General features: G+C 38.9%; 1 protein-coding gene across 1 annotated transcript in view; it reads left to right on the forward strand.

The window, feature by feature from the left end:
- The first annotated feature begins 330 nt into the window (after positions 1-330).
- The window catches only part of B3GALT1 (beta-1,3-galactosyltransferase 1), a 286,049-nt gene continuing 263,446 nt past the window's right edge, over positions 331-22,933 (forward strand). Inside the window, exon 1 of the mRNA XM_063428627.1 lies at positions 331-492. The gene's annotated coding sequence lies outside the window, so the exon portion shown is untranslated. The remainder of the gene's footprint in view (positions 493-22,933) is intronic.

The raw sequence follows: 22,933 nt of genomic DNA on the forward strand, positions 1-22,933 counted from the left end.
TAATAATAATAATAATAATAATAATAATAATAATAATAATAATAATAATAATAATGAAACAAGATAAGTGGAAATCGTTTTTCCTTCCTCCCAATGGTATCAAGCTCTTCTTTATCTTCATCATCCTTCCCATAGCCTTAGCCACCTCTAAACCTCAGCGAGCCAGAGCTGCAGACCAGCACATTTTTTTTTTAGAAACAGGAGGGGCTAGTGACATCTGGGGCAGTGGCTTGCTAGGCTTCACTTTCTCCTTCGAAATGCTGAAGCCTGGCTCTGGGCGTGTTGATTGCATTAGAGGCTGGGCTTGTCAGCACAGAAGCCAGCTTCAGCCTGGGAGGCCCCTTACACTGCTTATCTGTGTCTCTTGCAGCTGCAAGCATCATCTCTTGTCTTTGCCTGTGGATAACACACAGACCTGCTTCCCTCCGCCTGTTTGTGTCGACCTCTGCAGTGATTGCCCAGGACATACAGGATCCCTTTCCTGCACTGATGGTATGTGCTGTCTCTCTTACAATGAGATTCATTCATATTTCCAGCAGCTGTGCACCATGTGGGGGGATATAAGAGAGCAGCCAGCGATGTATGGATAAAGGGGGGATGCAGTATCTCTGGGTGAGCTAGCCCTGTCCTCCTCTCCAGTCTCCCCATCCTTTCACTTGCTCTGCTGTCAGTCCCCCTGCTAACATTCTAATGGAATCTTTCTGTGTTTGTTTTTGTTTTTTTTTTGTATATACTAATTCACAGTGCTACCATTACAGCTTGTCAGTGTTTGTGGCATTTAATAGAAAATGGGAGCTGTTTATTCTACACATCCCACCAACTCTGCCTCTCACATCTTCCAGCAGCCCCTGCCATGTGTGTGCAGGACTCTTTGCCTCAATCTTAATGGGACAGATGGTCTTGTTTGCTGGGCCTTTCAGTTCATGCAGTGTGAAACAATGTATTTTGCACATATGCACCTGATACAAGCCCTGGTTTAAGGAACAGTGATATTTCATGCTACTCTTTGCTAAAATACACAGCAGGAAAAAAAAGAGAAGTTTAGGGTGAACAAAAAAAACTGGCTTTCTGGTGCCTTCAAATTAAGTAAATGTGAGTATTCCTTGGTTAAAGGGGTGTTGGTGTTTTGGTAATACTGGCTAATAATTAAGAGAAAAAAAATAACAGATAAAAACATTTGGACAATTCCAACTTAACACAGGGATGGCAGAGACATAGATCCCCAGCTGTTGGAAAACTATCAGCAGTTCTAAAACAGCTGGGGATCTGCCTTTTCCTCCCCTGATATAAACATTCTTTGTGTTGTTGGTTTTACAGACAATATTGACTTTTTGTATTTATGATGACAAATGGATAATGGGATGCAGTGCTCCTTCAGATGAGCCCTTGCCTTGCTCCTGTAATAATGAAAATCTAATTTTATATTGAAATAGCCTTATCAGGTGTGTGCTGTTATCACTGTTTGCTATGGAAAGCAGTGTTTGTGCTCTTGGAAAATGCTTCAAATGGTGAATTGATGAATATATATTATTACATTGATGCAAACTTTGGCTTTAGAATGATTCAGAATTATCAATGAATGGATTGTGCTACCAACAGTTTCAGTTGAGGTGGACCTTGCAAAATGTTTTATGTGCAGCTATACACTGGCACCTTCATTATACAAGAGAAAATCAAGTTAAAGAATGACTAAACGTACTTATATGTTCACTTAAAAGGTCTGGATTTGCTCTCATATTACACACTCTGTGTTGGAAGGCAGAACATAAAATCACAATTCTGACTTACTGTAAAATCTGATATCCATAGACCAACAGTGAATAGTGTTTTTCGTTGCTGATTTTAGTACTGTTGTGTTATGTTTTATATGTTTACTTGCTTTTATCCTCTATGTCTTTCTTACAAAGTTTACAACGTGAAATTAAAAAAAAAAAAAAGGTTTATGTACTAAACAGTAAAATGTGTAAAATTGCGAGCCAAAGTGCAAAGTGTAGGCCAAATTTGCCACGTTTCAAAATGTTCCAATTTAGGAAATGTTATCCTAGTTTTTGCAGGTTATACAATTTCAAATCAGTGCTTAGTGAATAATCCCTTTAGTTATGTGTATAGCAGTTGGTGGTCTTATCACGCTGTATTGGTGTTTCACGGTAACCTACTGACTCTCAGCTTTCTTATCACTTACAGTTGTAGTTGAAAATTACTTGCAGGATTCAGATGAAGTCTGATGTCAGTTTTGAATCCACAGTGTTACGTATTTTGTTATTTTTAGACTGCTAAACCCTCAGGTGAGGAGAAATAACCACAAACTGACTAGGGAACGGTTATATGCGTTTAGCCTGCAGTGCCATATTCAGTTTATTTAAAGATATTGAGTTTATCCCTGTCTATTAAATTATATACAAACAGATCTTTTCACATATTCATTCTGGCTTAAAACATGCTGAGTCCTCCAAGATCATGTTCTACTGTTCTATATATGTGTCTATTATATGTTATTAGACCAAATATGTATATATATTTTTACAAACTAATAAAATCTGTCAACATTGAAGTTGCTGTTTAGTAGATAGGAGAGTGCGCTGGATCTTGTGTATTTATTGTATAATATGGCCCCCAGCAGCACCCCATTTAAGCATGTTTAGGTGAGTGCAACCATCCCCCCATGTTTCCTATATATATATATATATATATATATATATATATATATATATATATATATATATATTGTGTGTGTGTGTGTGTGCGCGCGCACGTGTCTGTGTATGTGTGAACGAATATATGTGTGTGTTATATTAAGTGGCTTACATTGCATATAGAGAACACTCATGTAAATCTATGGTCTCCTAATCTTATAAACTGTATTTATTATTTAAGTTTGGCATCTGTGTGACTCTATGCTCAAAATAAGGGATGAAGGATGTTATTAATTCATTGAATGGTTACTATAACTCTCTTTTAAGAGAGGGGGGGGAGTTTACTGGCATAATATGCCCTACTGGGAATTATGGGAAAGTTCTCCCCACCCCTCAATTTTTAGTAAAAACTGAAAAAAAAGTTTCACTTACCTTGATGCCTTCACTGAGCAAAGCTGTTTCAAATTTCAATACCTTAGACAAACACACATCCTACTTAATACTGTGTCTTCCATATTGATTTAGACTTTCAAAAGGATCCTATATGGAATACAAATAAAAACTGTCCATATCGTAGGGGAACAAAGTGGTAAATAAGAGGCAATCACCATGGAAACCTACGGAATGTCTAGCAATATTTAACACTTTGCCCTAGAATAGCACCTGTTTGTCTTGATAAAGATGGTCTTGCGTTCTATTAATGCACCCAATACAAACCAGTTTGTGTCTATCTGTGTATGTGTGTTAGTTAAACACTATATTGGTTTATGTATATAATAATTTATAACCACACATCTTTTGCTCAAAAGTCTCCTGATATAAAATGATTACTGAGTACTGAGTTTGAATACAGATATTCCTCGTGGGTGATCACATTATCAGTGTGTACTAAATCTTCTGAAAATTGTTTTCCATGTACCAATTTATACATATGGATACAAGTGATCTAATTTTAGATGTATGACTAGATAAAGGGAAATTGATTATAAAAGGCAAAATAAACTTATCTCCATTTATTATCTCTGGAAGGTGAATGAAGCTCACTGGACCAGTTAAAATGGAGAAATTGTATAATTAGGTCATTTAAACTTTTATGTGTAAAACAATTTGTCTGTTTAAAGCTAAATGCTTGTCAACATCCGTTATCTTGTCATCAACATTTAGCGGATAAACAGTAATGTTGTAAATAGATAGGAACCACCATAAGCTTTAAAGGCACATCATTTGTTGAAGTGCTTCTGAATATAAATGATCAAATCTTTAAAATAGTAATGCCATCTAAAATTCAGCAGGAAGAGAAATCAGCAATTTGTGATTAAAGGTATATTTTTTCATTCTTTATCTTAGTTACAATTCAAAACACAGAACATCTGGCAGATATACTGAATGACAACGAATAGGAATTATGTGTTAAGTAGCCCCTATACAATGTGAGAAAAGTGGAATATCAAAAGTAAAACCTGCCAAACGTCAATATAGTGTAACTGCTACAATTGAAATAATGTCTGCTGAAACAGTACGCATTAAGTTGCTTGGTCGTACAGTGGGGGGAAATCTGGCAGAACACTGCCTCTCAACATGTTTAAATTGAATAAATACTGCACAAAACTTCAAATATCAAACGAAAGACATAACATTTAAAAAAGAAAATGAAAATAGTATGCTCAAAGTAAGCGATTCTGTACTTCCAGGACTCTTCTGTTGTTGATAAATGTACAGACCGAGACAATAGGAGGCCTTCTCAGGTAGAATGAGTGGGAGACTTCAAAGATGTGGCCCATGGGACAAGTGGAGGTAGGGTCAGTGTGTTCCACTGGTGCATCGGAGAATCAGTGGGTAGGCCCAATGATTTTGAGCAGGTAGGGGTCACTGACAAGTGATTAATTGTGATTGACCATCATCTTGATTGTAAACAGTGAGGTCCTCATTTGTATGAAATCTCCTTATCAGCAGGATATTGGTGATAGATTGGCATGTTTGCCTTCATTGCCATTCGTGGGGGAATAAGTCTAGAAAAAAATACAATTGGAACTTTTCAAAAGTAAAGGAAGGCAAGCTGTGGTCTGCTCCCAAGGGTGGAACTTTATTTGAAGTTTCTTTCTGAAACTTTAATAAAACTTCTCTGGTTGCCTCCAGTGGGGCTTTAGCTGCTTTTGCGAGTCATAGGCATCCCTCCAAAGCTCATAGCCATTAGTTTAGCCTTCTTAGGAGATAGAGTAGTGAGGAGTCTTCTTATATAATATGGAGGTTCTTCCACCATAAAATGTTCTGGTGTTCACTGGCCTAGAGTATTTTGGGCCTTAGACCTGTCTGCCAAAGTTGCCACTCCGGTAATTTTTTATTTCAGCATTTGTGTCTAGATGATAAAAATGTTAGGTAATAATAATAATAAAAGTAATACTTATTAGTATTACTACAACTACTGCAGTACTACTAATAACAATGTACACTATCTACAATCAACACTAGCTTAATCTTAAGGGACTGATACAATGTTGCAAGATTGCAGTTTGACATATTGCATAGTGGTATTATTACAAAAATATGTTATGGCTTTATAATGCCTGCATATCAACCCTTTAACTCCTTTCATGCTATGGAGGTCATGCTATGCCATCCTACAAAAGGAGGGCTTTAACGACATTGTAAGGCATGGCCTTACAATCAGGCCCACCCTTCGTGGCGATCGTGATCGGGGCGACTGCCTTACAACCAGGGCAGCCAATCCCTCTCATCCAATTCATGTGATCGTGATGCCACTGCAATTACATGACTCAGATCATGATGATTGACAAATTCACTGCAGGGGGACTGTCTGTGTTGTAAGGCAGATCCCTCAACTTATAATTAATAAAATAAGCTAATTATATTTATAAAAATATACATTTTACATTTAAAGGGACTCTCCAGTGCCAGGAAGATAAATCGTTTTCCTGGCACTGCAGGTCCCCTCTCCCTCCCACCTCCCAACCCCTTCAGTGATTTACCTGAGGCAGCGCCGATGTCCGCGCTCCTCCCCGTCACCAAGTCATCCGGCGGGGGAGACCGATCACGCCCACCGGCGGGGGAGACCTAATGCGCATGCGCAGCATTGGCGCGCACACGCATTAGACCTCTCCTTAGGAAAGCATTGAAAATGCTTTCAATGCTTTCCTATGGGGATTTTAGAGATAGCATGAGGACGTCCAGCGACGCTCTAGCACAGAAAAGCTGTGCTAGAATCCCGGAAGTGGCTGTCTAGTAGACAGCCACTAGAGGAAGAGTTAACCCTGCAATGTAATTATTGCAGTTTAAGAAAACTGCAATAATTACACTTGCAGGGTTAAGGGTAGTGGGAGTTGGCACCCAGACCACTCCAATGGGCAGAAGTGGTCTGGGTGCCTGAAGTGTCCCTTGAAGTCTTTGTGACTAAGTGGCTACTAAAAAAAAAGACTGGAATACCCCATTTTAAATACCCTGTGTGCCTACTTTTGCAAATGATATGCCACAATGGAGCTGCCATATAGTCTCAAAGGCAGAATAGGCAATCTGGCAAATTCCAATGTGTAAAAACTGAAATAAGCAAACTCTATATTTGACATGTAACTTCCCAAAACACCATGAAACCTGTTCATGGGGATCATCACAGCATACAAATGTATCACAGCATACAAATATGTTTTTTTTTTTATTGCAGTAAAAGCTAATAGTATTATGACATTCGCAGTTAAAATGCCATGCAGAGCTTGGAAAATAACAGAATATCTTAATTTCTCACACTTTTTTAGATTTTATTCATAATAAATTATGTTTATATATATAAATATTCGATGTATAACAAAAGCCATATTTCTCCTGAACAAAATGATATATAATAAGTGTGGGTGCCCTTAATACGAAAGAGGTAAATTATGGTTGAACAGACATATTGCTCAAATTCTAGGTTTTTGTTTTGTTTTTTGTTTTTGAGAACTGCAGGAAATCCAGCCAATCTGGGTCATGTGACTTAACATTAGACAGAGATAAAAGCGTGGTCAGGATACACGCCGAGGTCAGGGTAACGGAAAGACAGCGAAAACTAAAACTAGCCACAGTCAGGTACACGGTAATCAGTCAAACAACACAGGAAAGGGTTAACAAGCGCAGGGTCAATAACAAAGCCAAGATCAATATCCGACTATTACACAAGGAATGAAGTAACGCACTAAAGGGTACTGGGCACAGAAACCACAATAGGGAAAAGTAAATAGGGTCAGATGGGTTTCAATATTAAGTGGTACTCTGTGATTGGTTCACAACATGCCTGCAACGCCAAAATATACATAAATGGGGGTGCTGGTCTGACGTGGACCAATTAGGGTCCAGATGCATCCATTTCCCCCTTAAAAACGTGACTGGAATGGAATTTACCCCTTTAAGGCGAGGTCCAGTCTGTGTTCCTTCCATGCACGAGCTGAAACAGAGGCCCCCGGCTGGATCGAGGACTGGGTAAGTTACGCTACACTAGTATCTTTTTTGTGAACTAAAACAGTCCAGTAAACACTGCTTTGTACTATAAAGTGAACTTTGTTTTTTTGAGACAAAATGTATTTGGAATTTGTATTTTCTTGTTAAAAGTTATAGTTCAGTGGTTAGTACACCAGTCACAGTGTTTCTAGTATCTGTTCAAATCATGCGGTAGCAGGATATATTCCTTCTGAGTTTCCTAAAATTAATACCATTGAGTTGGGTAAATAAAAACATTGATACTCCAGGTCGTATGAGTTACGGTATATAGCGAAACAATGTATCATTCCTGCTTGTAGGAACACTTCAAGCACTATTACCACTAAAAAGGATTCCCTCAGCCAATTAGCCAGACGTGCATGCTCACTGCAGCTCATGTAATATTAACGAAGTAACTCCCAGCTCCACAAGAAGCTACGACCGGTGGCCGGTAAGTTGTAAAACAATTCGCAAACGGTTTTACTACTTACTCTGGGAGGGCAATAGGGCACTTCTGGCAATATAACCACAACAGTAGGATGTAGCGATTATGCTGTTGGACTGTTCCTTTAACCCCTTAACGCTGTTACGACGTTCTATGCCGTCACGCTTTAAGTGGGCTTTAAAGCCGTTGTGACGGCATAGAACGCCGTAACGGCTTTGAGCCCTGGAGCGCCCGGGATACTTACCTTCCCGGCGCTCCGCTTCGGGAGGACTGCCTCACAGCCCAGGCAGCCTCCCCACGGCAAATCAGGCCCCCGGGGGCATGTGATCGCTCTCAAAGAGCGATCACATGGCCCCTTATAGCTGGCTGTGGATCTGGTATGGTAGCTCAGGAATGAGAATTACCCCCATGATGGCATACCATTTGCAAAAGTAGACAACCCAAGGTATTGCAAGTGGGGTATGTCCAGTCTTTCTTAGTAGCCACTTAGTCACAAACACTGGCCAAATATTTGTTTTTTGCTTTTTTAACACAAAAACAAATATGAACGCTAACTTTGGCCAGTGTTTGTGACTAAGTGGCTACTAAAAAAGAATAAACATACCCCATTTTCAATACCTTTGGTTGTCTACTTTTTCAAATGGTATGCCATTATGGGGGTAATTCTCATTGCTGGGCTACCACACCGTCTCAAAGGTAACATTACCAATCTGGCAAATTTCTATTTGAAAATGGAACGTTCTATATTTGACCCTGTAACTTTCCAAAACACCATAAAACCTGTTAATGGGGGATACTGTTGTACTCGTGAGACATCGCTGATTACAAATATGTGCATTTTTGTGCAGTAAAACCTAACAGTATTATGACATTCACAGCTAAAATGTCAGACGGAAATACAAATTTAAAAATAAAATCTTATTTTCTCACATATTTTTTTAATTTTATTCATAATGAATTATGTTCCATATATGAATAGTTAATGATAAATCAAAGCCCTGTTTCTCCTGAACAAAATGATATATAATAAGTGTGGGTGCATATAATATGAAAGAGGGGAACTACGGGTGAACAGACATATAGCGCAAATTTCAGTTTTTGTTTACGTTTTGTTTTGAACAGAACGTGCACTATTGACTCTGTCCTGAAGGGGTTAAATAATTTGCTTGTAATATTATTAAATTCCTGTAAACAAATTCATGGCCGGAAAATTAATTTATGCATGTTTCAATAGCATGTTCTGTTAATGACGTCAATAGTTCTTAATGTTTCTCATTAAGTGGATGACATAAATCAGGTCAAATGCTTTAATGAAACAGTTGCACCGTTTTCCATACATTAAACATAGCAATACATGGTGATTTCAGTTTGGCAGCTAGGGATTTTTCTTCTTGATAATGCCTCATTGCTAGGTGTCATTATGCTAACAATTCTTTTGAATTTTTTTTTTATTATTATTTTTTTTGCAGGCTTTTAGTCAACATTCTCACTTGCTCTGTTTTCCTGATTTGCACAGTTGGTGCTATAAGGTTAAAAAAAACAGTGAAGCCCAAGGTAGAATTACGTATCACTTGGCAAACACTTCTAATAATAGTGCACTACTTCACATGACTCTGGAACAAATCCAATATCTGACAATAGCTAGAAGGAAAAAATGCCTTATTAAGAGTCATGTCCCATTATAGTTGTTTCTGAAGAAATTGCTACATAATAGCCAACCTGACTGGTATATTGGACAGTGTAAGATCAGGTGTATAATAATCCTTGCAGCCAATTCACGTCACAAAACACTGTGAGGTAAACAAACCTAATATAAAAGAAAATAATCAGTATATCAGCATTTACAATACCAGAGGTAGCTATAAAAGCATTCGTAAAGCTATGTTATACTCATCCATAAAGATATCCATCAGCGTAATTATAAACTAATGCATTAATCATCCATCGAGCTCAGAACAAACAGTTGAAATGCACTGTTTATGTATATGCTCTAGATAATACTGAGAATGGAGACAGAGGGCTTTTTAAAGTAAAGTCAATTGAAAAAGCCATTTTAAGCTGATTCAAAATGGCTGCTTGAAGCTGTCCTATAGATATATTATTCAGTTATATTTAATTGTAGGGTAAAAATGTGCTGAATTGAGCAGCTTAAAAAAAAAAAAAAAAACCTTAAAGCAGATCTGTCACTTTTTTTTATGTATGTATGTACCAACCCCCTTCGTTATCCTGTTTTTTTGTTTTGTTTTCAAAATTACACATTTTTTAGTTATACATAAGGAAAAGTAGGAACTACTTTTCCTTATGTATAATCCTAAAGTTGACAAACATTGACAAAAGGTGGCGCTTTAGTCAAGCTCCCACTGCCTTTGTCAACATTGTCATTGTCTGTGCGCACTTCCTTCCAGCATCGTGTCACATCCGGGAGTGGTGACTCACTGGCACTTTTTGTTGACTCTTGTGCAACACAAATCCAATGAAGTCCTTGCGTGCTTGTAATTTGACACACATGCTCAAGGAAGGGCAAAATGGGGGAATTTCCGGAACCACCATCTTAGGAACACAAAGTTGGCTGCGCCATGAGAGAACAAGTGGTGGGACTGGCACAATGTGGTAAAAGGCAAGTTGCAGCTCATTATGAGCACTGCTTATAGCTCTCCTGACAGTCTGGGGCCACCAATTGTAAATCAAAAGTACTTGGGGATGCCTTTTTTTAACATTGGAGATTGGGGGCAGACTCAGAAATACTTTGACTGAGGAGGATTGCTCAGCCAAGATATTTAAAGGGCTATGAGCAGTGCTCACTTTAAGTATTAACTGTGTGATACCTGGGGGTTGTTGGTACCAGCAGGGATTTAACACCTGCTGGTATCTATACTGCATAACGGTCCATGCCGTCACTGGATGGCGGCATAGACCATCATGTGGTGAAATGCTATGATTTTCAAGCTATACCCATCTTAAACTATCCTGGTGTGTCTGTCAGATGGAAAAGTTGACTTTTCAACCACCATGCTTTCATCATAAATCCAAAATGTAAGATACTTGGTTCTCAAAGCAATTGCAGTTAAAATGTAATGTATAGTACAAGTGATGGACATGCTGGTACAATTGACAGCTTGTTGTTTAATTGGTCACATTAACATATTGAGTGTTCACAGCACTCAGTGGCTATTAAACATCTTAGCTCGATAGCAGAGCTGTGGTTTACAACCTGCAAGAGCCGGCTAAAATAAGCCACACTAATAAAGACTTTGAGTTTGGCAATCTCTATCATGATTTGTTGCCGTGAGTGCTGATAATGTTGACAGAATACCCCCATGGCACATTGAGAAGGTGCTTGATGTACAGAAAATATACATCTGGAGAGTTTGACTTAAATAATCTTGTTGTGGACCTGAAAACAATACTTTGTGTCTCGCTGTCATGAGACTATTTAATTTAGTCAAGCCTTTGTTACAAGTCAAATCTGTATTTTTGAAAGGTAATTGAAATAAAAAATGGTTGTTTATATATTCACAAGTCACTGCATGACCTGTACAGTACTGCAAATCTCTTACAACGGCTACATCTGAACTTGTGTCATTTTATATATATTTAGTTTTTTTTTCAAGTACAGCATAGTTTATAATTACTGCCGAGGTCAAAATTACTCAATGCACTGGAATCAAATCATTCAACCAAAGAGTTGCTAAGCATTTTGTTGGTAGTTATTAATTCGAACCTAATTTACAAAAGTCTTTGTCTGAAATTTTACTTTTTGCCATATATTTTTTTCAACATCACATAGAAACATAGAATGTGACGGCAGATAAGAACCATTCAGCCCATCTAGTCTGCCCAGAAATACTTGAATTAGTCCCTGGCCTTATCTTAAGTCTAGGATAGCCATATACCTATCCCACACATGCTTAAACTCCCTCACTGTGTTAACCTCTTCAGCTGGAAGATTATTGCATGCGTTCACTACCCTCTCTGTAAAGTAATACTTATTTATAAACCTTTGCCTCTCTAATTTAAGACTATGTGCTCTTGTTGTGGTAGTTTTTCTTCTTTTAAATATAGTCTCCTCCTTTACTGTGTTGATTCCCTTTATGTATTTAAATGTTTCTATCATATCTCCCCTGTCTTGTCTTTCCTCCATGCTATACATGTTAAAATCCTTTAACCTTTCCTTGTAAGTTTTATCCTACAATCCATGAACCAGTTTAGTAGCCCTTCTCTGAACTTTTCCCAAATTATTAATATCCTTCTGAAGATACGGTCTCCAGTGCTGCGTACAATACTCCAAGTGAGGTCTCACCAGTGTTCTGTACAATGGCATGAGCACTTCTCTCTTTCTACTGCTAATGCCTCTCCCTATACAACCAAGCATTCTGCTAGTATTTCCTGCTGCTCTATTACATTGTCTGCCTACCTATAAGTCATCTGAAATAAGTACCCCTAAATCTCTTTCCTCACATGTTGAGGTTGGGACTCTATCAAATATTCTATACGCTGCCCTTGGGTTTTTACGTCCAAGATGCATTATCTTGCACTTATCCACATTAAATGTCAGTTGCCACAGCTTTGACAATTTTTCTAATTGGCTTATTCCCCCTGGAACATCAACCATGTTGCAAATTTTAGTATCATCAGCAAAAAGACACACTTTACCACCAAATCCTTCTGTAATATCACTAATAAAAATATCAAAGAAAATGGGTCCAAGTACAGATTCCTGAGGTAGGGGTGCTGGGGGGGGTAGGGGTGGTGCTGGGGGGGTAGGGGTGGTGCTGGGGAGATAGGGGTGGTGCTGTGGGGGTAAGGGTACTGCTGGGGGGGTGGGGTGGTGCTGTGGGGGGTAGGGGTGCTGTGTGTGGGGGGGGTAGGGGTACTGTGTGTGGGGGGGTAGGGGTACTGCTGGGGGTGGTAGGGGTGCTGGGGGTGGTAGGGGTGCTGGGGGGGTAGGGGTGGTGCTGGGGAGATAGGGGTGGTGCTGTGGGGGGTAAGGGTGCTGCTGTGGGGGGTAAGGGTGCTGCTGGGGGGGGTGGGGTGGTGCTGTGGGGAGTAGGGGTGGTGCTGGGGAGATGGGGTGGTGCTGCTGGGGGAGTAGGGGTGGTGCTGGGGAGATAGGGGTGGTGCTGTGGGGGTAAGGGTACTTCTGGGGGGGTAGGGTGCTGCTGGGGGGGTGGGGTGGTGCTGGGGAGATGGGGGTGGTGCTGTGGGGGTAAGGGTATTTCTGGGGGGGTGGGGTGCTGTGTGTGGGGGGGTAGGGGTGCTGTGTGTGGGGGGGTAGGGGTACTGTGTGTGGGGGTGGTAGGGGTACTGCTGAAAGGGGGTAGGGGTGCTGGGGGGGTAGGGGTGCTGGGGGGTAGGGGTGGTGCTGGGGAGATAGGGGTGGTGCTGTGGGGGGTAAGGGTACTTCTGGGGGGGTAGGGTGCTGCTGGGGAGATTGGGTGGTGCTGTGGGGGGTAAGGGTACTTCTGGGGTGGGGGTGGGGTGGTGCTGGGGGGGGTGGGGTGGTGCTGTGGGGGGTAGGGGTGGTGCTGAGGAGATAGGGGTGGGGTGATGCTGGAGGGGTGGGGTGATGCTGTGGGGGGTAGGGGTGGTGCTGAGGAGATAGGGGTGGGGTGATGCTGGGGGGTAGGGGTGGTGCTGGGGAGGTAGGGGTGGTGCTGGGGGGGTAAGGGTACTTCTGGAGGGGTAGGGGTGCTGTGTGTCAGTATCCTCCCCCTCCCTCCTTCTTACCTTTAATGAAGTGTGGGGGGGGGGGGACACAGCCATCCCTGGTGGTCCGGTGGTGGCAGGCAGTGCTTCCGTGTCGGGAGGCAGTGGGAGGGATCTGTGATGCTGATCCCCTGTCCTCCCGCGCGATGCTGTGTGGAGCGTTGCCATGGTAACGCTCGGCAACGCTCCACACAGCATCGCGCGGGAGGACAGGGGATCAGCATCACAGATCCCTCCCCCTGCCTCCCGACACGGAAGCAGAGTAGGCGCCTGCCGTTTCGGGCAGGCAGGTGCCTACTCTGCAGTGATGGCGGACCTGTGGCCGCGTACCCACAGAGAGGGCCCGGCGTGCCACAGGTTCGCCATCACTGGCCTAACCCATTCAATTATATTGGAATCCAAACTTAAAGATTGCAGTTAATTGATGAGCCACATACAAAACAGTTATATAGATCAGTGGTTCCCAAACCAGTCCTCAAGTATCTCCTACCAGTCCAGAATTTAGGGATTACCCTATTGTGTCTAAGGTGTTTTTAGAAAAAGAAAAAACACTTTAGACACAACAGGGTAATCCCTAAATCCTGGACTGTTACAGGGTACTTGAGGACTGGGTTGGGAACCCCTGATATAGATATCTTATTGTGATGATTTCACAATATATATTAAATAATTTCCAATTAAATGTTTGGAGCTGAAACATAGGGTCTACATACAACCTTGTTGAGTAACAGCTGGTATAAGCTGATGTTGCTAACAACAGTTTGTAGCTTGTAATGGCTACAAATTACTACCAGGTTTACAACATTATTGCTAAGTTTGTGTTCTCTATCACCAATAACAGATATCACTACAGTTTCCAACCAATCGCATATTGGTGGCTTGCTGGTAAAGCACAGAAACACACCCCTGAGCATGCACACTTCAACCTGTGTGGCTTTAAGCAACAGGCAAGTAACGACTGGTCGATAAAACTTATTAACATGGTTGTAACAAGACTTTTAGTTTCAATAGGATATATAGGCATTTAACTGCCGTTAACCTATTTCCACCATGCCAGAGGCAGGTGTTATGTTTTTTGGGTTAATGGCAGTCAGTAATCAGTAGCAACGCGGTTGGAAACCAGTCAATAATTAGTAATTAGCAGTTAGCAGCTCCAATATAGAATATTGGGAGCTGTTAGTTGCTTCTCAGTGACTGGCTTTTAGTAGCAGTAGCCAATAAGTAACTGTCACTATTTGTAAAACTTTTTAGTCAGGAAAGAGTTGCCACTTCAAAATGTAGGTAAAAAATACTCCAGTTCAATTATTTTTTCAGTTTGGGCATTTTGGCCTTTAATATGGAGGTATCTTTTAATTTCTGGAAATTCTCACGCTAGTTAAAGCGGCATGTCACCATTTGGGGACTATGCTGAATTCATAAAGTACAGGGTAAAATGTTAGAGTTTGTTTTGTGGCTATGATTCTTTACACCACAAATGGGCAATGGATAGATTTCCACACTGCACAATGATAATGCAACCTTTAGGATCTTTTATCCACTGCACAAATCATTTTTATTGGTTGATGATGCTACAATAATGCCAAAGTGGCAATTTTTTAACATCCTGTGTCTTTTGGAGTTAAAACTCCTTCAGTGACTTACCTGAATCCAGCGCTCCGCACACGCTCTTCCCCCACCGACGTCACCCGGTGGATGAGACCTAATGCACATGCACCGCAACAACTCCACTCCCGTTAGGATTTCCCCATAGTAACGCATTATTAAATCTGATGCTGGAGGTCCTCATGCAGAGCGTGAGGACGTCCAGCGTCAGATAATGGACCAAAGATCAGTTTCGATTCCGGAAGTCCCTCTAGTGGCTGTCACAGACAGAGAAGTTAACCCTCTGAGGTAATTATTGCAGTTTCTCAGAAACTGCAATAATTACCACTGTAGGGTTAAGGACATGGGACATTGCTCCCAAACCACTTCAATGAGCTCAAGTGGTTTGGGTGCCTACAGTGTCCCTTTTAATCTAGCTCAGCTTTGGATAGCCTTTGGTCTGTCTCTCACTGCTAGATATATGCATCATTCAAAGTGCTATTATCATTTTCATTTAGGCGGTCTCATCCTTGCTTTAGGTAACTCTTACTTATAACTGTGAGATGTATATACACTTTTATCAACATTTCTATGTCATAATGTCTCATGTTAATATGGTGATTTCCTAAAACGTTCCTGTGCAATTCCTGGGGTAGCCAGTGCCATCAAGGGGCTACATCAGTACGTTTCAGAGGATTTTATTTATTGTTTATTGAAGCGACTCAGAATGGTCTTGTGCATTTTCAACTGCAGTAAATTAAAAGATTCTCTCTAAACAGTTTGCCTTGTTAAGTGTCCCTACAGTGTGACACTGAGCAACAACTAGAACTGCAAACACAAATACATACAACAGCAAAAAAAATAAAAATAAAGTATTCCTTAAAAACATGCAATGCTGTCTCGCTGATATTGTATAAAGCTTTATATAACAGTAAACAAGCAGCAATATTTCCTACTGCTTTAAATACAGAGAACCTACACAAGGGTATTCATTAAAAAAAACCTGTAAAAAAAGAAACAAAAAAACAAAACTATCTTGTGCCAAAACGAAAAAAGAATTGATATTGCAATTCATGAGTTAGATTAAAAACTCTGCTAAAATGCTAAATATATATATATATATATGGTTTTAGGCTCTTTATAAAAAACTGCTTAGATGATTTTTTGTGATATCACTGATGTCTTCATTTTCTCTTCCCTCATTGTAGTACCTTGGTTTAGTGATCAGATGTCCCATGTGGTGTAGGAATAAATAAGTAAATTGCTAAATAGTAAACAAAATGAACATGGTTTATGGATACTATTACAAGTGCTCATTCAATACAGTGACCAGCTTAAATGACTGGGGTTTAGGTTGATTCAGCTCTACTGGAAGGTCAAAAGAAATTGCATTAGTTTGGTGCCCATTGCCCTCTTCCCCTCTTCCCCTGGTTTCTGAGCCACTAATCGGCAAGACATGAGCATCCAGTGAGTGCTCACATAGTATGGATGGAAAGTAAGAACTTGAAATGTCCCCAAGAGGGCATTAGAAGGTAAAAGAGTTGGATATGGGTGTTAGAAATGTCAGAGGCTTTTATCAAACCATTTTAAAATTGCTTGACAAAACCAGAGAGAATGCAGCTAAAGCTTTAATGCACCAAAACCACTATTTATTTGTCCAGTGCTCTATAATGAGAAGCTATAGTGCTTATGGGGCTTCGAATGTCTCATTCAAAAATATGCAAGCAGTGATCAGTGTGAGGCAGTGAGACAGTTGGCTGCATGTAAGTTAATATTACAAACATTTTATTAATATTACTAATTTTCTTATGCTGTGACTTTTGAGCCATTCCAGCCTTCCAGCTGAAGTGGTAGAGGTTAACACAGTGAGGGAGTTTAAGCATGCGTGGGATAGGCATAAGGCTATCCTAACTATAAGATAAGGCCAAGGACTAATGACAGTATTTAGAAAATTGGGCAGACTAAATGGGCCGAATGGTTCTTATCTGCCATCACATTCTATGTTTCTATCGGATGAATATACTGAATGTGAGTTGGGAATTTTTCACCAAGATGGATATTTCACAAGCCATAGCATCTTGGTCTTTAATGAATATATTCTGGTATTACTTTACACTTAAAATACAAATGGATGTGTTAGTGTGGATTGTGATTTTTTTTTAAAATAAATATTCATAGCATTTACACCCCAAACAAGGTGTTTAATTTTGCATTGACAAATTAAGTGGATATGTTTGTGACAATTTATTCTTTAGTACAATTGAAACATTAATGCAATTAAAATTGCTACACAAGTGCAAAAAATAAAAAGTGCATCAACACGGCCACTACCAGATTTGAAAAAAACAAACAAACAAAAAACAAAACATTCTTTTTTGCTAATAAAAGTGTGAGCAGACAAAATAAATTTCCTATACATAGTTGGAAACTTTTCAGTAATGGATTGGCACAGGAAGTAAATGGCTGGCATTTGTTGGTGTTGGGGCATGCTATTGATGCAGAGAGTGTCTACAATAACATGCTTAGCCATAAAGGGGAAGGTACCATCAACAGGATTCCCAACAAATTGTCCAAGCAGGGCTGCCCATATATAGAATGCTGGTTACATCCTGGCATACAGGTATAAATGCCTTGGAATTCAGGGGAAGAACTAGTGCATTTGCTTTGGAATGTTGACCTATTAAGCTTTTAGAACATATCACAATTCTCAGATTCCACAAAAAAAACAAAAACAAAAAAAATTGTCTTCCAAGTGAAAATCTGTATCTAAAGGGACCCTATAGAGACCAGAACAACTACAGCTTAATGTAGTTGTTCTGGTGAGTATAATAATTACCTGCAGTCATTCTCATGCAAACACTGCCTTTTCAGAGAAAAAGCAGTGTTTACATTGCCCCCTAGGGATACCTTCAGTGGCCAATCCTCAGATGGCCACTGGAGGAGTTTCCTGCGGCAGTGCTGCACAGTATGATTTATTGCATCTCTATAAGAAGGTGCTGATTGGCCAAACCGATGTCGATTTCAGCCAATCCAATGCTTTCGCTATGGGAAAGCATTGGATTGGCTGAAATCTTAACTTCTGATCATGTCAGCAAGGAGGTGGATCGGTGGGAGGATCAGTACCGGTGGAACCGTACGGTGCTGGAAATAAGGTAAGTTTTCTTACCTTTTAAGGTGGTTAAGGGGGGCAAGCCACCTAAATGGTGGTTTTAACTCTATAAGGTCAGGAATACATGTTTGTGTTCCTGACCCTATAGTGTTACTTTAAGTTTAGAAGGATTTTACACACTTTGTAAACTCCATGAAAAATGTAACCATATGTTTTTTTATTTTTTTTCATTACTTTTCACAATGCAATTTTCCCTTCCCTGCACTTGTACTAATAGCAAAATAAATGCAAATATACACATCTTGCTCTGTTTTTTTAATATTTCAACCCTGAAAGTTTGCACAGCAGGGAATTGTGTATTTTAATCATAGTTATCTTGTACAGGTAGCATCAAAGAGTGGGATCCAGCTACTATTTGCTATTGTTTAAGATGTCCGTCCCCTCCAGATCCTGTTTCTCTAGAGACTGGAAGTAGAAACATAATGAATGGCACTAAGAATTAGCTCAGTTCTTACACTAACTCTAGGCTGGTAAAGCTGCTCTGTATTCCTCCACCCAGATAAAAAAAAAATATCTTGGTTTTCTCATGGTTAAGGCATGGACCACAAGTGCACAATGTTCTGCCTCCAAAAAACTAAATCTAAATCATATGAATTTTAACCCCTTCAGGACGGAGTCAATAGTACACGTTCTGATCAAAACAAAACGTAAACAAAAACTGGAATTTGCGCTATGTCTGTTCACCCGTAGTTCCCCTCTTTCATATTAAATGCACCCACACTTATTATATATCATTTTGTTCAGGAGAAACAGGGCTTTCATTTCATATAAAATATTTGTATATGAAACAATTTATTATGAATAAAATAAAAAAAAACTGAGAAATTTTAATTTTTTTTTTTAATTTGTAGTTCCGCCTCACATTTTAGCTGTAAATGTCATAATACTGTTAGGTTTCACGGCAACAAAATGCACATATTTGTAATCAGCGATGTCTCACGAGTACAACAGTACCCCCCATTAACAGGTTTTATGGTGTTTTGGAAAGTTACAGGGTCAAATATAGAACGTTCCATTTTCAAATTGAAATTTGCCAGATTAGTAATGTTACCTTTGAGACGGTGTGGTAGCCCAGGAATGAGAATTACCCCCATAATGGCATACCATTTGAAAAAGTAGACAACCCAAGGTATTGAACGTGGGGTATGTTTAGTTTTTTTTTAGTAGCCACTTAGTCACAAACACTGGCCAAAGTTAGCGTTCATATTTGTTTTTGTGTGAAAAAAGCGAAAAACCAATATTTGGCCAGTGTTTGTGACTAAGTGGCTACTAAAAATGACTGGACATACCCCATTTGCAATACCTTGGGTTGTCTACTTTTGCAAATGGTATGCCATCATGGGGGTAATTCTTATTCCTGGGCTACCATACGGTCTCAAGGCAACATAACTAATCTGGCAAATTTCAATGTCAAAAAAATGAGATGCAAGCCTTATATGTGACTCTCTAACTTTCCAAAACACCATAAAACCTGTACATGTGGGGTACTGTTATTCTCGGGAGATTTCACTAAACACAAATATTAGTGTTTTAAAACAGTAAAACATATTACAACAATAATATAGTCCATAAAAGTGCCGTTTGCTTGTAAAAAATGCAAAAAACTTCACTTTTACTTAAAATATCATCGTTGTAATACAATTTACTAGTTTTAAACACTAATATTTGAGTTCAGCAAAGTCTCCCGAGTAAAACAGTACCCCCTATGTACAGGTTTTATGGTGTCTTGGAGAGTTACAGGGTCTAATATAGTGCTTGCGAATTAAATTCTCTGCACTTTCTCCCTGTGTTGTCAGGCATGCCAATCAAATTTTAATTAATCAAATGACATAATTATGTAAAAAAATTACTTAAGTATACACGTAGAATTTTAATATATATGCATTTATAGGTATATAAATTCTACGTGTATACTAATGTAATCTTTTATGTAATTATATGTATTTATCTCTATATATATATTTGCGGTTATTTGTATTTTATATATAGATATATATATATATATATAGAATGTCATTCTAAGTGTATTCTGTTTCCAATATATATATATTAATAACAAAATACAGTTAGAATGAAATTACATATGAATATATAATTTATTTTATATTTCGTTTCAATATTTTATTTATTTATTTAATTATTTAATTTATTTATTATTGTAATTATGCGTATATATATATATATATAATATATATATGTAGATCTATTATATATATAATATATACATATTATATATATGTAACGTCATTCTAAGTGTATTTTAATACTAATATATATACTAATATTAATATTAAAATACATTACGTATGACGTTACATATATATAATATATATATATATAAAAAGGCATTTAATTTATTTTATAAAATGTTTATATATTTTTTTTACACTACCTACCAGCAGGGGGACTGTCTAATATTTTAGAGCGATCACATGGCCCCCGGGGGCCTCATTTGCCGGAGGGGGGCTGCCTGGGCTCTCAGACAGCCCCCCAGAAGAGGATCGCGGCGGAGGTGAGTACACCTCTGCTCCTGGGGCTGCAAGCCGTTACGGCGTTAAGGGGTTAAAGGAGTCCTTTTCTAGAAATCGTAAACACTGAGCACTATCAATCACGCCGAACAGTTTTTTTTTTGTTTTTTTTTCTGGATTATCAAGTCAAGTACAGTGAGGGAAAAAAAATGTATTTGATCCCCTTCTGATTTTGAACGTTTTCCCACTGACAAAGAAATGATCAGTCTATAGTTTTAATGGTAGGTGTATTTTAACAGTGAGAGATAGAATAAAAAAATAAAAATCCAGAAATCAAATCAACACACGGTTAGGAGGAAAGGGGTTAAAATGCACCACCAGACTGTTAAACAATTGGAGTGAATCAAGCCCCTGCATATACTATAATAAAACCTATTTTATCATGTTATTCTCCACAGAGTCCCTTGTAATATATCCAATTTTGAGTGAAGCCATGCTAATTGAATTCACTGACCACTAATTAAATCAACAGTACTGGAGAATGTATATCCTTAAAATCCAGTTCAATAGTTGCCCTTTGAATGATATGGTTCACAATCTCTGATATATTGTATCTTAAATGATGCCTAACCAATCAATGAATTTTAATTTATTACAGTATCTCAGTTAGTCTGAGATTAGATAGAGAACATTACGCCACATGCATGTCCACTTGTTATGTTATTTATAACTTATAAATTTAACATTTTACAATTAACATTTTTTATTTAAAGTTGCTTCAATCAATCATTGTACTAAAATTCCCTATAATTATCTGCAAGCAAATCAATGCCTCTTTAATAGAAATTTGAACCATTTTTAATTATTTTTTTTTTAAAGAAATAATCCATCTGATCAGCACTTGGTGATCTGTTGTGGGATAATTAACATGAATACTAAACCGATGATTACTTGGTGATGTTTTGTTTGCATTATTAAAAACAAAATCCTACTTATGTAAAATAAGAAAAAAGAAGAAATACTAAACCCAGTATATAATAACATTCTGAACTTTGTGATCACTTCATTTCTGTGAATTAGGCAATATTATACTTTAGTGATAGCTAAAATAAGAGTTTAAAAGCTTAAATCTCTACAATTCAGTCAATCAGTTTCAATGTATTTTAATCCATTCTCTTCTACCAATGTGCACACAGTTGTTTTACCATTTAATTCCTATTAAATTAAGCCAATAAAGCCCCATTAACATTTTGGTCCAGCACCGATTTCACTGTGCAGATGAGCATGTTTTTCTGCCATCACTCCACTTTGTTACTCTGCATTTCTGCAGAAAAACTGAACGCGGAAAAACTGAAACTGTATGTGGCAGGCTCCCCCTATTCATTCAAATACAAAAAACTTTGTAGGGAAATATTCCGAATGCATTCTAGGACCAAGGAATTAGAAAGTGCAGCACCAAACACACTAAATAACCTACGCACTATTTTTTGCTAAATGAAAAACCGGCCAGAATTTCTGTGTATGATACACATGATTGGTGTAGTTATAGTACTTACTGTAAGTGGGCATTATACTTATGTATGTACATTATTTTTACATTTCGCTGATAGTTTTATAAAGCTGTTTTTGAAACTGCTGCTGTTTCAGCATAAATAAATATTGCCCTATATAAATCTTGAGAAATCTTAAGGAATGTATAGCTGCAACTCTGCATACAATGATTAAAGTGTACAGACTATTGGGTCCTTTGGGACTAATATGTATATCAAAATGTTATCCTATACATTAAAAAAAATCTAATTCTAATGCAAATTTAATGCAAATTTAATGAAAAATAGGAGGACAATATAATACCGTTGGTCAATATTAGTCTCATTCAGCACTTTTAATTGCACTGTACATCACTCTCTACTTCAGTTTGCTTATTGGCTCCTTTATATGAATAGATAAAACTTAAAAATAATGCGTTTTAGGAACAATGCTAAAGGACCACTATAGGCACCCAGACCACTTCAGCTCAATTAATTGGTCTGGGTGCCAGGTCCCCCTAGTTTTAACACTGCATTGGAAAACATAGCAGTTTCAGAGAAACTGCTATGTTTACACTGCAGGGTTAATCCAGCCTCTAGTGGCTGTCTCCCTGACAGCCACTAGAGTCCGCTTCCGTGATTTACACAGAGTAAATCGCACGTATTTGAAGCTGAACGTCCTCACAGAGTCCAGGATCAAATAAGATCCCCATAGGAAAGCATTGAGTAATGCTTTCCAATGGGCGGGTTTGAATGTGCGCACGCCTCTGGCCACGCATTCGGTTCCACTTGCATTCGGCATCACATTTGGCTTACATTGGTGGGGGAGGAGAGCTCACCAGGACCGAAGGAGCCTGGAGCTGGATTAAGGAAAGTGGCTGAACGGGTTTTAACCCCTTCAGCCCCGAGGCAGGGGGGCACCCCAAGAGCCTATATTG

This window comes from Pelobates fuscus, chromosome 8 (genome assembly GCF_036172605.1).
Source record: "Pelobates fuscus isolate aPelFus1 chromosome 8, aPelFus1.pri, whole genome shotgun sequence".
NCBI classification, from domain to species: Eukaryota; Metazoa; Chordata; class Amphibia; order Anura; family Pelobatidae; genus Pelobates; species Pelobates fuscus.